The sequence below is a fragment of the Lissotriton vulgaris genome, chromosome 1_2 (assembly GCF_964263255.1).
Source record: "Lissotriton vulgaris chromosome 1_2, aLisVul1.2, whole genome shotgun sequence".
Classification (NCBI taxonomy): Eukaryota; Metazoa; Chordata; class Amphibia; order Caudata; family Salamandridae; genus Lissotriton; species Lissotriton vulgaris.
Window position 1 is genome coordinate 115,897,524 of NC_141686.1, and position 15,896 is coordinate 115,913,419.

The window sequence follows — 15,896 nt, forward strand, 5'->3', positions numbered from 1 at the left end:
GTGGACGCCGTCCCCCCTGCCAAACAGCTGGACTTCACTGTTTGACCTCTCTGGTACGAGATCGGAGCTCACAGCACGCTGCTCACGCGCTGACTTCTCAGATGCAATCGCATCTAAGGGGTGAGCGAGGGGAGGCAATGAGCCCGATGGTGCAAGCCACCTTTCGTGACGTCACTGCTGGTGACAGCGTCCCCCTACTTCTTTTTTTAGGACTTGCGCCCTGGGGAAAAGTGACACAAAAGTGGTGCAAGGGGTTTGTAAATAAGCCCCGATATATTTAAAATATAGTAGATAAGGATTTCAATTTATACTCCTCTAATTTTTTTCCAACCCTCCACAAAAATTTTACAAATGCAGAATTCATAGATATATCATCAGAGCTTAGACGTACTATCAAAGCTTGCCTACCTGTCCTTACTGCACGATCGTTAAATAGACTCTTAAGTATAATTTTCCTTTTGTTTTCTAATTCAGGGCAAAGACACAGTAAATGTATAATATTCTCTTGTCCCGATTTACATAACCTACATTTGTGTATCCTCTTCTGATTTCTTCCATGAAGGTAAATGACATAAACCCCAAATTGTGCTTTAATAATGATATGTTTGTTTTTTAATGACCACGATGTTTCTAAATATTCTTGGACCTTTTTTTTTTAAAAATCCATTTATTATTGGCCATGCATGTTTTCTGTTTACAAATATAGCTTTATCTCTTATCAGCGATAGATGATTAGGGAATTTGTGGATTGTATTTTTTAAATTTTCCTGAGTAATTGTAGTTTCCCAGATAGGCATTACGCTAAATTCTTCAATCGCTGCATTTGAAAAAGTCCAGACCTGCAGTTTTCTATTATAATTTACTTCATGCCATAGTAGCTGGGGCATTTGATTTTTCGTGACTTTGCACTTTCCACACTTTGAGAGCTTGTCCTTTCCTCACATTTAACTGGTTTTTTAACCAAAATTCAACCTTCACTTGTGCTTGGCAAACAAAAAAGGGTTTTATAAGTTCTTGCAACCGCATTATTAATAATTACTGCATCTTTCCCATTTAGTACCTCACTGCCGTATGTCAGAATAGGTATCAGTTTTGCTGAAATCACCTTTAGGAAGTGACCATCAGACAAGTCGCTTATTGATTTCTGTAAGATCCTAAATGCTGCTACCAAAGCATTTGCTTTTCCGTAAATATCCTTTTTTTGCGGGAGGAAGTTTGCATTGTCATTAAATATAACACCAAGATATATGTAAGATTCAACTTGCTCTAATTGGGTTTGTTCCAATGACCATTTATATTTATGTAGAAGTCTTGTATTTTTTGTAATTTCCATTACTTTGGTCTTTGCACCATTTATTACCATATCGTTTTCTATTGCATATGTTGATATGCGATCGATTAACCGCTGCAACCCAATTTTAGTTTGAATTAAAAGTATAACGTCGTCTGCATACAACAAATTGGATATTTGCTTGTCAGCTAACCTAGGAGGATGTGTGTTTACTTAATTCAGCAGGGTTGAAAAATCTGCTAAAAACAAGTCAAAAAGCAATGGGGCAGAACGCACCCTTGCGATAATCCTCCAGTCGTAGGCATTTCTTTTGCTAGAGTCCGTCCATCTCCAATCCTCACCCAAATAGAAGTATCAGTACGCAGAAGTTGAATCAAATTTAATAATGAGGCTTGAATTTCTTGCTCTTTCGGTTTTTATACAAACAGTGTCTATTCACACAATCGAAAGCCAATTTAAAATCCACAAAGATACAAGAGGCCTCATTTATGAGACCTTGCGTCCATTTTGCGCTTCGGATGCGTCACTTTTTGTGACGTATCGGCGGCGTAAAACATGCCTCCGGTTGCACACTATTTACAAAGTGACGCATCTAAGCAGATGTGTCACTTTGTAAACCCCCCAGCACTACATTATACCTGCGTCAGGTATAATGTATGCGGGGGCGTTCCCCCGCATAAAGCCTTGTAGAAGTGACGCAGTGAAATCTATGAGATTTCACTGCGTCACTTCTAGGAAGCCGTTGCGTCCAAATCTTACGCCTGCCTCACAGCAAGCGTAAGACTGACGCTGGCCCTTTCACATGGGGCTTGCCCCATGTAAAAGGAGGCATTGCTGGAGTTACGTCACTTTTGTGACACACTCCAGCAATGCATCACTTTTGCGCCATACAGATACGTCAGAAATACTGACGTATCTGTAACTCCTTGCGACATGATGCGTCATACAGTAAATATGACGCATCAGGTATGTCGCAAGGAAGGCGCACTGAGAAGTGACGCATCGCTGCTTTCACGCAGCAATGCGTCATTTCTCATAAATGAGGTCCAAGGACTGTTTTGCTAAAATTGCCTTATCCATTAATACCGATAGAACTGATATGTTTGAAGCAGTTCCTAGACCTTTTATGAATCCTGTTTGATTTGGGAGCAGTATCTGCTTATCTTTTACCAAATCTGTTAAGCTTGACAGTAAGATCCCTGCGAACAATTTCGCATAAGTGTCTTACAGGGTTATTAATCGATAATTCTCCAGCAATTGTCAATTTCCTTTCTTAAAAATAGGAGATATTAATGACTCTCTCCAGGATTTTGGAAACCCTTGCTCACTATGCCACTGGAATCAAGCTATCCTGGCTGAAGACGGTTAATAGCCAGAAACCGGTCCCAGGAGGCTTGATTCCGGTCCAGGGAAGACATGGCTTGGCAGTTTGGTCTAGACTGTTCCCATGAGGCAGAGGGTCAAGACTTTTATGCATATGGCCTTGTCTGAACTAGGGTGGCTTGGTGAGCAAAATAACGATGGATTAAACCCAGATCTGTGACTGGGGGTGAATGTTTTTCCATTGTGCAACATTCAATCCATCATCTTGTGTGTTTTGAAATTCCTGACTAGTTATCATGGCGATAATATTCAGCAATAGCTGGCAATAATATTTCTATTGCTATGTATGGCCAGTGATAATTTTTTTTTTTTTTAAATTTTTTTTTTTGGGAGTTCAACTCTGCTTTATTGTGTAATTGGAGACATGTCACACAGCTTGTCATGCCCACAACCCGGAGGCCGGCAGCAACAAAAAACAGAAATGTACACAGCCTTGTTGCCGGCATCCCGGAGGCCCGGCGGCATTACGTAAGAGGAATGAAGTGGGGGCACTTCTCCGATGTGGCATGATAAAAGAGGATGAGCAGCAGCAGAACAGAGTTTTCTATAGGAGAAGAAAGAGAACTCTCCCCTCTCCGTTTTTAGATGTGTAATAAAACAACTTAACAACAGTACCCAACAGTGTAGTAACTATGAGGCGAGTCATGCATCATGGTCAGTTAAGTAGCAGTGCATCGGTGTGGCGTGTCATGTGAGCGGAGGCGTGTTTATGAGTGTGTGCAGGTCACAATCAGTCCAGCAAGAGGGCCTCCGGTAGCCGGAGGGTAGGTCGGGTGCGGGGCCCTAAAGAGTCAACCATCAGTGGGTGTCTCGACATAGTGCCAGCAGGGCATAGGTGAGTCTGTGTGAAAGCAAGGGAGAGTGGTGGTAAGCCAAGGGAGCATAGCCACGGTGCCGGCGGAGCATGGAGTCAGGGGGGAGGGTGGGAGGCCGACAAGTGAGCAGTGGTCGAGTCTAGGGGGGGGGCCCTATTTGGATAATGCAGGGAGGAGGCATGCGCGTGGAAGCAGGGTCCTCAGCTAGGTCCAGTAATGGAACAGTGTGCTATCCTATAATGGGTTGATCGTCCGCCTGGCTCGCATCGTCTGAGCGTGCGAGGAGATATCGCATCAGTGGGCCCCAGATGTCGCCGGGACGACTCGAAATGGGCAGCAGTTCAGCAAATGTTGTATGCTGATCTTGGCAGTATGTTAAATCGCCCAGCCAGTCCTTAAATTTGGGCGCCCTGCCCCGTCCCCATCGGCATGCCACGCGTCTCTGGCCAGCAGGAGCGCAGTGTCAACAAATTTCCGGCAAGATCTAGGAAAACGTACAGTGTCCCCGAGTAGGGCCACCATTGGGTCGGAAGGCATTGGTTCTTCCACCATCTCCGCAAGAGCATCCAGCACCTGGTGCCAGAAGTCCGCCACCTGGGGGCATGCCCACGCCAAGTGGAGATAGTCGGCTCCAGCGACATGGCAGCGTTCACAGCGGTCATCATCTGTCAGGCCGAAGCGCCGCTTCCTCGCCGGCGTGTAGTATACTCGCTGCAAGTATTTATAATGAATGATCTTAAATCTGCTGCTTGCAGAAATGCGGGAGGTGAGCGCGCAGCAGCGATCCCACTGCTCATCTGATATGTCGAGACCGAGTTCGGCAGACCAGCGCAGCCGCGCATTGGACTCGGGCACCGGGACAACTCCCCTGAGTTGACGATAAAGGCCGGAGACCAGGTGGGCCCCATCCTGTGAGCTTAATAAAAAGTGTAGCGGTGGTAGGGTATCGGGCTCGCTGGGAAAGTCTGGCAGGATGTCTCTCATCCCCGCCCGTAGTCGCACATAGAAGAAGAGGTCAAGAGGGGTGCGGTCTTGTGCAGCAAAGAACAGGTCAGCTGACTTGAAGGTGCCATTGGAGAATAGGTCCCCCCAGCAAGAAACTCGCAGCTTTGCACAGATTTTGCGAAAGCCCAGTTCCCCCAAAAGGGTAAGATCGGGGTGATGCGTGAGCGGTAGCTTGGGCGAGTAGAGAAATTTACAAACCGATTTCTTGGTAATGCGGCGCCATGCATCTAATGTGCATGAGACCGACGTATTCGGTGTAGTAATGACAGATTCAGGACAGTGAAGTAAACCATTAAGCGGGAGGGGATGTACTATCCAGTCCTCCACCGCTACATGCGGCATAAAGGGAGTAGGGGCCATCCAGTGGTAAGCGAAATGCGCCTGTGCACACTGATAGTAGGCCTCGAAGTCAGGGACATCGAATCCTCCCTTCTCATAGGGGAGGGTAATGGTTGACCACTTGAGTCGGGGGTTCTTGCCTCCCCAAAAGAGCCGTCACAGCTCCGACCGCAGGGTTCGGAAGAAATTAGCGCCAGGGAAGTACGGTATATTGATAAAGAGATAAAGGAAGCGAGGGAGTATTACCATTTTTATGAGCGACGCCCTCCCGGCCATGAAGAGCGGCAGGGTGATCCAGTGGTCCACTGAAGCAACAAGTTTGGTTATCGCTACTCCGAAGTTGGATCGCAGCCTCTCGTCTCTGTCTCTTGAAATGCAGACCCCAAGGTAGCGGAGATCGGACCGACACCACTCTAGTGGGTAATCAAGGGGGAAGTCAGTCACCACGTCGGTCAGGGGGAAAAGTTGCGACTTGGACCAGTTGATATGAACTTCGGACATTCCTCCATACAGAACAAACTCCCTAACCAACGGATTGAGATACGTTTCAGGATGTTTGACATATAACGTGATGTCATCCGCGTAGAGCGACACATCAATCTGGCGCTGTAGGCATTGCACTGCGCCGCCACGATGTAGCTGACGCAGCCTACAGGCGAAAGGTTCGACAGCGATGGCGAACAATAGGGGAGAGAGAGGGCACCCCTGTCTCGTACCCCTGGTTAGTGCGATGGGCTGTGACAGATGACCGTTGATCAGTACCCTCGCCATAGGGCGAGTATATAGCAGGTGGACCCAGGATATAAATAGTTTAGGAAATCCCATTGCAGCCAGCACAGAAAACAGGTACAGCCATTCAACAGAATCGAACGCCTTGGTTGCGTTCAGGAAAATGGCCGCCACGGGTGTGTCAGGGTGTACCGTGCGGAGTAGGGAAAAGAGCGTGCGGAGGTTGTGGGAGGTAACAGCGACAGCCGGGTGGCCAAGACCTTAGCAAGTACTTTGACGTCGCAATTTAGGAGGGAGAGCGGACGATAGGAATGACAGGATTTGGGGTCCTTATTGGGCTTAAGGAGGGAGGTAATCACCACCTCGCGCATGGAGCAAGGGAGTACTCCATCTCCCAAGGATTCCGAGAAGACCTCGCTGAGTACCGGGGACATGATGTCAATATAAGCCTTGTAGAATTCGTCTGGTATGCCGTCGAGCCCAGGGGCTTTGCCATTCTTGAGGGACATAATGGCCTCGCGTATTTCGTCTTGCTCGAACGGAGCTGCGAGGAACTCTCTATCGCCGTCGCTAAGCCAACACAGCGCAACATCGCTGAGGTAGTCAGCATAGGATACGTCGGGCCCTACGGTGGAGGTGTAGACTGAGTGATAGTGTGCCACAAAGGTGTCTAGGATCGCATCTGAGTCCCTAACAGCAGTGCCAGTGGTGTCGGTGAGTTCTAGTATGGTGTTATGAGCTCGTGGTGGTTGTGTAATCGTAGCTAGTGCCTTCCCGGGCCTGTCCCCCTCGCAATAATTGCGGGCCTGCCAGTGTTTTCCCCTAAACTTCGCTTCCCGTGCAGCCTCCTCCTCATATCGTGTCAGTGTCTCCCTAAATTTGGCCTGTAAGTCGGGGCTGGGGTCGGATACCATTCGCAGTTCCAGATCCCGCAGCTCTTTCTCCAGTGTGCTGAGTGATGCAAGGATGGTGCGAAGCACGCCATGGCCTTTGGAGATGCAATACCCTCTGATCGTGACCTTGAATGCCTCCCATATGTGCTCAACTGAGTCTACTGATCCCTTATTCCTGGCGAAGAAATCTGCGATCTCTTCCCCTAGTTCAGTACGAAACAGGTTATCAAGGAGGACATCAGGGCGAAGTCTCCATTGCGGCCGGGGGCTGTCCCAGCCGGGTGTACGAAAGTGGAGCAAGACAGGGCTGTGATCAGAGTACGTCCTCGGCAGATGGCGAACCCCCACCAATTCGACAGCGACATCTCTTGTGATGAGGAAATAGTCTAGCCGTGCCCAAGTCCCGGTATATGATGTAAAGTGTGTGCCCTCCCGCCCCAGGGGGTGCAAGTGTCGCCAGGCGTCCAGCAGTCCGCCCTCCTCAACGATGCCCTCTAGTGCCTCCCGTGCTCTGGCCTTGTAGGTGCAGGCCCCATCCGCTCTATCCAACAGTGGTTGCATCGCTAGATTGAAGTCCCCTCCCCAGACTATGTGTCGTGATGCAATGGAGAGGATTTTGCCCCAGAGAGCAGTGAAAAAGGCTGGTGTGTCAACATTAGGCGCGTACATGGTTACAAATGTGAAGGTGTCCCGGCCTATCCTGCCCCACAGTAGCGCATATCTGCCCTCCCTGTCGAGTAAGTCTCCATACTTTTGAAAGGGTATCCTGCGGGCAATGAGGATAGCGACTCCCCTCGAATAGGTGGAGTAGGAGGAGAAAGCTCGTTCTCCGGCCCACCTACTCGCGAATGACGTCCCGCCCTGTGGTGACAGATGCGTTTCCTGTAACATAGCGACTTGTACGTGACTTCTATCAAGATAGGCTATGACATCACGGCACTTTCTGGCATTGTTCAGCCCTCTTACATTCCAGGATAAACAAGTTAATTGCGTGTTAGCTGCTGGAGTGGCCATGGATAGCACAACAAGAACTATAACAGCACCGGCCTAAGCAGCACGGATATATCACCTCCGCACCATAGTATCGGTGCCCACACCGAGGTTTAAGCCAAGCGTACAGTCTAAGAAATGAGTGCCTCAAAGAGAAAAAAAAGAAAAGAACACCCCTCCCCACCTCCCACCCCAGCATCCCAATCATGCCAGCAGCCAAATACTCCCACCCAGCCCCCCGCCCCCTCCCCCCTTCCCCAACTCAAACAACGTGAACAGCTGAACCTCCAGCAAGTCAAAGGGGATCTCCCAGTGGGGGTAAGACATAGAGTACGTACAGCCACCTCCTAGGCCCCAGCTCCATATCTGTGCCACCCTCGGTGGAGACTAGGGCCAGGAATGTGGTCCTTGGGTTACGTTACCATAGGGATGAAGAGTCCATGCGGCGTCCTTTTCCATACAGTATCTTTTTGTCCGTGCATCAATGTTCGGGGTGAGAACAAGTCAACATAGGCAGGGTGTGCAGCATAGCAAAGATCAGCAGTCAGTCTCCGCGTGGCGCCAGGGGTAAGTCTGCGTTGTCGCGTTCCTCCTCCGCATCCCGGTCTTCTCTACGTGCTCTCCGGAGCGATTTGAGAAAGTCTTCTACCTTCTGTGGGTTGGTGAAGAACCGTTGCTTGCCCTGGTGGGTGATTCGCAGCTTTGCAGGGTATAAAAGTGCATAGTCGATCTGAGCCTCACGTAGTTTTTTCTTCACCGGAAGGAACTTGCGCCGCTCCTCCTGCACCATTGCCGTAAAATCTGGGTAGATGGAGAAGGTGACTCCATTATACTGTAGCGATCTTTGGGATCGGGCTGCCCGGAGGGCAGTGTCCTGATCACGGTAGTTTAGCAGCCGAGCAATGATGGGGCGCGGAGGAAGGCCAGGTTTGGGCATAGGCGCCAAGGAGCGGTGTGCCCTCTCGACGATAAACTGGGGCGAGAAAGCGTCCTCACCGATGGCCCCCTTGAGGAGCTTCTCTACGTACAGCTCCATTCTGCCCGTATCTGTGGATTCCGGAACATTGGTAACCCGTATGTTGTTTCGGCGGCTACGGGCTTCCAAATCCTCATTTTTGGCTGCTATGATCCGGAGGAGGTTGTCCATCCTGGACAGTTGAGTGGTGTGAGTTGTGGCAACGTCTGAGGTATCAGAGATACGTTGCTCCGCAGCCGCCAGGCGTTCCTCATGACGGTCCACCTTGTGCACCAGTGCGTCCAGCCGCGCGGTGACCCCGTCGACCTTTTCTACAACAGTGGTGAATCCCTGGTGCATCTCTTGTATCAGGCCGGACAGGTCAGTGTCTTTAGCTGCGGGGATGGTGGCCCTCGGGGACGACGTGCCAGGGTCGGGGTCCAGCTGCGTCGATTTCGCGCCTTTTTTTGCAGTATCAAAGCTGAGCTTAGTCTGGCGGTTCTCCGGTCGCACCATGATGGCGCCGGGGCGCGGAATTCCAAAAGCGCGAGGGGCAGTAGCGCCACAGGTAATCTGGCTAGGATATTATCTCCAGGATGTAGGGCCACAGCGCGGGTGAGGCAGGGCAACGCCCCAAAAGTCCAATAAGGGTCCAGGCGGTGGAAGTTCAGGGACCTGGTGAGATCGTACAGGCCCCGCGCGGCCTGGTGGCTGGGAGGGGAGGTAGCGAAGTCCCAATGGCAATGGTGGTAGGGTCCAGCACACTAGCGTCGCTGTGTAGGGTGGCAGCACGGCAGTTCTAGGCGTGTGTGGGAAGCAGGGCAGCTGGACCCCAGCGGGGGTGTGCCACGCAGGTGTGATGCTCTACCTGGATTATCCACAACAAGGCCACCTCGCAATGTACAGTTGGTGGCACGTAGGAGGGACGCCAGGCAGGTGAATGGGGACGAGGTGGGTCCCAGCTTCCCCAACGTGGAAGGTGCAGTCTCCCGGCAGCGAGGGGACAGCGTCCCGATGGTGAGCGCTATGCTGGTGGCCAGGGCCGGCCGAGGCTCAGTACAGGGGTGGCAGCAAGCTCGAGAGCCCAGGTCCAAGGGTCAGCCCCCGCGCCGGGTAGTGCACTGCTCCGCGCCTTTTCCCACCGGGCGGGTCCAGCACTCTCCGGGGGTCGAGCAGGCAGTGAGATGTCTGTGCCCCGGCAGCCAAGGGGCAGTGGCAGCTCCTCCAGCGGGAGAGGCGAGCGCAGCGAGGGGGGGGAGGGGGGCGGGGGGGTCCCCGCACCACCGAGCGGTCCGCCACTCACCCCGATCGCGGGTCCGCCGGCGAAGGTCCGTCCAGGAGGTCCGCCAGTCGTTTCGGGGAGAGGCCTAGCTCCTCGTGGCAATCCCCAGCCTGTAGTAGTCCTGCGAGGCCGGACTCGCACACCCCACCGCACCGCAGCAACTATCGGCAAGTTTTCAACTCGGCACCGCTCTGGCCCCGAGTCTCCCAGCGTCACCAGACTTGGACCGAGTGCAGGGATGGACGTCTTGCTGCAACTCGTCCGGAATTCAGGCCGTTTTAGATCCCTTAGGCAGAGGATAACAGGAGGATAGTGTCCCAAGGAGCGGGAGCTGCGAGACTAAGCAGCCATTCCGCTTGTGCGCCCTCTAGCGCCCCCCTATGGCCAGTGATAATTATCGGTGGCTGTTGATAATATGCCCCTTCATTTTTGAAGAAAACAGCGGTTTTCTGCAAAATCTAACGTGTGCTAAAATGCTGGGGCAGCCTTGTAAATGGAAAAATGGTGCTTACATATGATTATGCATGTTAGCACCCTCTTGTAAATAGGGCAATAGTTTTATCTCTGCTTTTTTGGCTTTATAAGCCAAAAAAGCAGATATAAAGCCCTTGTAAATATGCCCCTTTAATCTCCCTGTGCCTATCCAAAAATGAATGTGTCCGTCTGCAACGTAACTGGTGTTCTTCTTGGAAAGTGCTTCAATACCATCGGGTGGAGCTCGCTGACCTTCAATAGCCAGATGGGAAGACACTGTACTGTGTGATAGCCAACTAATATGTTCTCAGAGTGAAATCGTCGAAAAGAGAACTAAACACACAAAGGAGGGACTTTGACAGAAATGTACCAGTAAGAAGCCATCATTTCTGAATGCCATAATTAGTAACCAATAGCAATCAGTGGGTTTGCCAAATCCCACAGAACAATATAACAGGTCGATCTAAGCTTGACCTAAAAATTGTGAAATTAAGGGGCAGAGTTACAAGCCCCTTTGCGCCACCAGTGTATCACTTTTTGTGATGCACCGGTGGCCCTTTTTACTGCTCCATATTTACAAGGACAGGAAAAGCCACCTTGAGTGACTTTTCATGTCCTTGTAAATATGGCCCCTCTGCACGCAGTACTTTGCGTGAAAGGGTTGTTCCATGGGTGTTGCTGTGGGTGTTCCCATGCAACACCCATGGAACCAGACACATTTCCAGATTTACGAGGAATTGTAAATCTTGAAAAAATGTGTGTGAATGCTACGCCTTGCAAGGGGAGGCGTAGATAGGCGAAACGATGAGAGATGTATTAATTTCTTCTAGTTTTCTTTTCCTCTTTCCATGTGTGCTGCATTCTGTAGCAAATATAAAAAGAGGAAATCACCTTAAGGATTATTTTATGTACAGGAAGGGTTCCCTTCCTGCACATAAACAATCATTGAAACAATGACGTTTTTTTACTTCTATGTATGCTAATGCAGCACACATAGAAGTTGAAAAACGGCATTTCAGATTGTTTTTGTGCAGGAAGGGAACCCTTCCTGCTCAAAAACAATCTCCCCACCACGCAGGCATCCTTGCACCATGGTGCAAGGGGGCCTGCACCAGCGCATGGCAGCAGTTTGTGCGGCAGCGCAGGGAGAAGCACAGAGATGCCACATATTGTTGTAGATATGTCGTAACCCTGTGCATTGAAAGTGACTCCGTGCGGCACAACCAAATGGCATGTGTTCCACACTGAGGGGCATATTAATAACAAGTAGCGCTATTTATCGCTAAATAGACTTAGTGACGATTTTTTTATCGCTGCCTATCGCCGGATATGTTAGCGGAGAAAACATGCTATTGGCAACGTTTTTTTCTCCATTGTGCTAAAATATCCAGCGATAGCGGCGAAATTCGTGAATATCGCTGAGAATACAGCGATATTCATGCATTAGCGACAAAATGCTCTTAGCCATGTTATCCACCTCCCATTGGATAACGTGGCTTAGAACTGGTCTGAGCAGGGGTTAGTTTTTGGCGATAGCGGGAATATTTCCATCGCTACGGCTGCCTTGCTAATAGGCGATAGCGACGTTAGCGACTGCTTTCAGTCGCTTAAAGGTTGAGTACGCCCACTTTGCATGTCATTAGCGATAAATATCGCTGACATGCAAAGCGGGCCCCAAACCGCTCGCTATCGCCTAAAAGCTGTCGCTAACATCAGTTAACGACAGCTTGCTAATTGAGCGATAGAATCATCGCCGCTTAGCGGCCGAAAACGGCCGCTAAACCGGCGATAATTGTCTATCGCCCCCCTTGGTAATATGCCCCTGAGTCACTTTATTGAAAATCTGCCCCAAAGTCCCTATGCAGAAAGCGCAGAAGCAAACAATTCTGCCGCAATACTCCAGGGCCCACAAAGTACATACAACAGATGATCCTGGGAGACAAGCGCCATAGGATAGACCTGAACAAACGTAACAGACCCATGTTATAATTTTTGCCTGGAAAGATTGCCATGATGCTCGCACCCGACTGACCACATCCTCTAATTGTTTCAATGACTGAGACCATGCATGAATAGATGCTCCCATCAGCAGAACGCCGCTTACTCATCTGTACCCGATTATATTATTTCCTGTACGAATTACACATCATACATCAATCGAAGCTCTATTACAATCACCGAGGAAACGAATCTCTGCCCCGCAGAGACCCTGCATAAATTAACAGAAATATGTGACCTTCATCACGATCACACGAAGTACAGTGACAGAAGGCTACAGATATCAGAATTTCTGTACCTTTGATAATGGAGCATGGTAGAAGAAATGTAAATCACAATTTATATCACTCTGATATTATAGTTGTTTAATTGCACCTTATTAATACATCATTAAAAATAATAAATGAAGGTAGCAATATTACCATATGTTATTCTTAAAGAACATATGCATTCAGACGAGAATAAAACCATTGCTGTTTCTTCGCAAAGGATTTTGGGCATGCAAAGTTCTAAGAGGATTGTGGTTCCTGCAGACGTCATTTCCTGAACGGATATCCTATAATGGAACCTAGCCTTCTTGTTGATTGGCTGTAAAAAGGGCGGCCCCTCTCTTTTTTAGGTCTCGGGACGAAGCTGCGAAGCAGCTTCCGGTCAGGAGAATTAATGTCAGTTAGTAGGGCAGTTTAGACCCGCCTCTCAGCTCCGTTCGCTTCCATTGGCTGGCTTCCTAAACAGAGGCCAGCCATTGGAAGAGAAGTGAGTCATTCCAAACAAGCCCTGTCTTTTTCGGATTTGGGGGCGTCATTTTTGCTGTTCTTTAGCTCGTGACGTTGTCCGTCACTCAGGACAGCAAAACACGCCCCCAAATCCGAAAATGGCCGTGCGTTTCTCCAAGGCATTTTCTCCTTGCCTCGGAGAAACGTGGTGGTGTTTTCGGAGCTGCTCGCCTCCCTAGGAGCTGCTCGGCTTCGCTCCTCTCCTCCCTTCCCTCTGCCCTCCTCGTCACGCTCTCGCCTCCCCCCCCCACCCCCCCCCCTGCAGCTCTCCTCCGTCGTGCTAAAAATCACATCGGACCGCATTTGGTCCACTTCTTCACTTCTCCCTAGGAGCTGCTCGGCTCCGCTCGCCTCCTCCCTTCCCTCTGCCCTCCTCCGTCGCGCTCTCGCTTCCCCCTCCCCCTCCCTCTGCTGCAGCTCTCCTCCGTCGTCCTAAAGATCACATCGGACCGCTTTTGGTCCACTTCTTCACGGAGAGGCTAGGTTTGGGTCCAAGCCAGAAGACTTTCAGCAGGTCAGGGAACCCGCAGTCAACTCATCTGTCAGGCGCTGTGCCCCACTAGAGGTACGCCGGAGGCGCGCTGTCCAGCGATGCGGTATAGGAGCAGGTGTCCCATGCAATGTGTGCCCTGGACTCCTCCTGCCAGGTGCGCACAACTCTCAAACACAGCGCCCAGGAAAGTTCGGCTCAAAATGGTCCAGACAGGGCCACTCCAGTACCTGCATCCTCCGACCGTCGCGCTCTCGCCTCCGGCCTCCCCCTCCCTCCCTCTGCTGCATCTCTCCTCCATCGTGCTCTGCCGCTCCCCGGCCCCCGCCCTCAAATCCAAAAGCAAACAAAAAAATGGCCCACTTTAAGATAGGAGTTTTTTTCGGTCCCTGATAAAATGCAATTGAGGGATAGAAAGCGCTTGTTGAGACAGAAATGTGACTTTTGCGAGCAAAGGGTCATCCCAGGTCAGGCTCGAGGACCCAATCGCAAACTGACCTTATGTTCAAGTTTCACAAATCCATGGCCCATCTGCTGAACTCAATTACATTGTTGTGTTCTGCAACTGAGTTCACATTTTCACTTATTCCAAGAGCGATTTCAGATAATTCGCCTTTACCGGACAAGGCATCAGTAAATGGTTGCAGGCAGGAGGCAAGAGGGCTAAAAAGCACACGCCACTCGGACAGAACGCAGACGTCCTCATGAGCCTGGTAGCAAAAAGTAAGTTCGCCACTTCATTTATTTCCCAGAAAAAGTCAAATGTTCATTTGTTCAGATGGTTTGCATGCTCTCTCAGGTTTTGTCAGATGCGAGAACCGAAGAGCAAGTCACTTGGCCAAGATCACAGAGTGTGTTGAAGGGGAAAGTATGCGCGGTTAGATTAGCTAAAGTCGTTCTTGGTTCAGCGGCATCAATTTACCCAGAAGGCCGTCCCACTATGGGGCTTTTGAACTTAAGTAGATAGGTGGGTGGGATACGCATACCTTGAAAGTGAGAACCACTCACTGGCTCCTGTCAAGGCTCTGTGATGATTTACAACAGTTGTCTGCGGTGCCACTGGCGACAATATTATTGCGGTGTCAGGTGTATTTATGGTAGAAATGTGTGCGCCTTAGAAGAAAATATACTGTCCTTTAACATTAAGGTTGTAGCCGCTGCTTACATAACCCAATTGTACTCTTTTCATCAAAAAGGATTGAAAAATAAGTATGTCCAATAAGTAAAGTACCCGAGTCCTACAGTTTGTGATCAGATCGCCACACACGGGGCTTAACTCGCTGAGCTATGTTACTCCCTGCAGCAGGCGCCTTCGCCTCTTGAGCTACGTTCTGCATCCCAGGGCTTTTGGTTAACATGCTTCGCGGTTGAAGGGGAGCATTTAAAGTACAGCGCGGTTTTACTGAGAGCTGAAGTGGGGTCATGCCGGCTGTGCACGCTGCGCTTTAGTTAACACGTGCAAGAGAGACGCCGCACTCGGCGTTATCAGGACATTAGTCGGTGATATAATGTCCCTTCCAGGCAGAGGGATTACCGACATCCTTTGTAATCTCACGCGGATGTGGCGCATTCTGCAAGTCCTCAGAGCTGTAGCTCGGTCTTCAGATTCCAATGCAAAAAATAAGCGGGGCCCTGTCAGCATGTGTGACGATTCAGGGCACAAGCAGGCAGCACCGCAGCAGCATACAGTGCCTTGAAACAGAACACCTGCAGAAACCACTTTATCAGTAAGACTGGTCTACCCTTTCGTGACAGCAGGAGATATGCCTTTCACACCGTCCCTCTCACCGCCCCCTCTTTCTGTCAATGTTCTCCTTATCTCTGCTTTCTTGACAGAAAGGCGCGAGGCGCGGATGTAACAAGGCAGGGGGAAGAGGGGAGGTGCAGAGAAGGGCAGAACAATGGGAAAAGTCAAGTGACTAGGGAGAGAGAGAATAAAAGCAAAAAAGAGAAAGCCCCAGCGGCTGTTAGGTAATGAGAAAGTTCACAAGATGCGGGGGTTGAAAGAAACCCAGAAACAGGAAGAGACTACAGATAGGAAGAGGAGAAAAAACGCACGAAGGAGAGAAAAAAGCATGGGAGAAGGATCAGGGGATGGGTGAATAGGTATTCGGAGGACTGGACAGAGGAAAAACAGAATTTGAATGATGCCTTCCTATTCAAAGCACCCTTATCCTCGACCGGGTCTGTCTGGTGCTATGTAAGCCACACACACGAATATAGCACGCACAAACCATCAACACTACCCTCCAGCTGCTGTGAACATAGTGCAGCAGCTTTTATGAAAGGCCCAACGAGCTCCACCAGCCGAGCGGGTGCCCCATGGTTCCCTACACACAGCTGCCCTTTGCTCCGATTATGTCCCGGGCCAAACCACATGTCTCCTATTTAATTATCTATGTGTCCCAGGTCGGCGCGAGACTTCTGCAGGCAGCTCCTGCACCTAGCTGGAGGTCGGCGCCCTGTGCGTGGGCAC

At 50.1% G+C, this 15,896-nt stretch overlaps 1 protein-coding gene across 4 annotated transcripts in view; it reads left to right on the forward strand.

The window, feature by feature from the left end:
* Positions 1 to 15,896, forward strand: part of SVOPL (SVOP like) — a 671,022-nt gene that overhangs the window by 390,958 nt on the left and 264,168 nt on the right. The gene's annotated exons all lie outside the window — the stretch shown is intronic.